Here is a 1,385-nt window from a genome sequence, read left to right as displayed (position 1 = left end):
CCGCCGCCGCCGCCGCCGCCGCCGCCGCCGCCGCCGCCGCCGCCGCTGCCGCCGCCGCTCCGCGCTCCCCGCCCGAGCCCGTTGCCATGATCACTCAGGCTCTGGTCGACAGGGACGAGTCACCGCCTCGGGACGGGGCCCCGCAAGGGACAATCGCCCGCCGGGGCCCGGCGACCTCACAAGCGAGCGCGCCCACGTGACCGAGCCTGTCACAGAGGTGGCGGCGGCCATCTTGGAAGAGGGCAGCCGAGGCCCTGACAACCGCGGAAGCCGCCAAGTTGCTGAGCCCTCGGGGCCTGGCAAGGCATGGCTCATAGTGAGCTTGAGGGCAAAAGGTGCTGCGTTCTTGTCCCGTTCCCGAGCCTGGAAGAAGAAGGACTTGAGAGGAGCGACATCTTCCTCAAACCCGAGACTCAGTTTCCCCAGCCCTATCCACACTCGGGTAACTCCAGACCCATAACTGTCCACTTTTCTGTTGCCTCAGACTGAGAGACGGGACACATACTAAACACCTTTGTCGGTGTTTAGTATGTCCCACGGAACGGAGAAACCCTTCAGATTCCTGGATGTGTAGAGGACATCAACAATTTTTTTTTATTATAGTAAAAAGTATATAACAAAATTTACCATTTAGCTATTTTTATTTATTATTTTATGTGTGTGTGTATTTTGCCTGTATGTATGTATGTGTACCATGTGTGCGCCTGGTGCTGGAGGAGGCCAGAAGAGGGCATCAGAGTCCCTGAGACTGGAGTGACAAAATGATTGTGACCTGCCATGTGGCGGTGGGAAATGACCCCAGGTCCTCTGGAAAAGGGGCCAGTGTTCTTTACCGCTGAGCCATCTCTCCAGCCCTCATTTTAACTATTTGTGATACATAGTTCAGTGGCACTCGGGACATTCATATTGTTGTACAAACCATCACTAGCACTCGGCTCCAGAACTTCCCATATTGAAAGCATATCCGTGAACTAATTCCTGGGATCCCCACCCCCCACCCCAGCCCTGGCAGCTACGGCACTACTTCACCCTTCAATCGAAATACTGGGGCACCCCTTGTGTTTGGCTTCTCAAGGTCTTTCTTCACGTCATAGCGGGAGTCAATTCCATTCCATCTTAAAGCTTACAAATAAATATTCTATATGTTCATACACATACATTTTCCATACACCTATCTTCAGACTTTTGGATTCTTTTAATCCCTGACTCATGTGGCTAACATTGCCATTAACATTCATGTACAAGTGTTTCTTTGAGCCCCTGCTTTCAATTTTTCATTGCTGCCATACTTTTTTTGTTGTTTAGATGGCCTCTTCACATAGCCCAGGCTGTCCTGTGTGGACCAGCTGGCCTCAAACACAAAAATCTGCCTGCCTCTGCCTCCT

The sequence above is a fragment of the Psammomys obesus genome, unplaced genomic scaffold, assembly GCF_907164565.1.
Source record: "Psammomys obesus unplaced genomic scaffold, mPsaObe1.curated_primary_1811, whole genome shotgun sequence".
NCBI lineage: Eukaryota > Metazoa > Chordata > Mammalia > Rodentia > Muridae > Psammomys > Psammomys obesus.
This window is presented reverse-complemented; position numbering follows the sequence as displayed.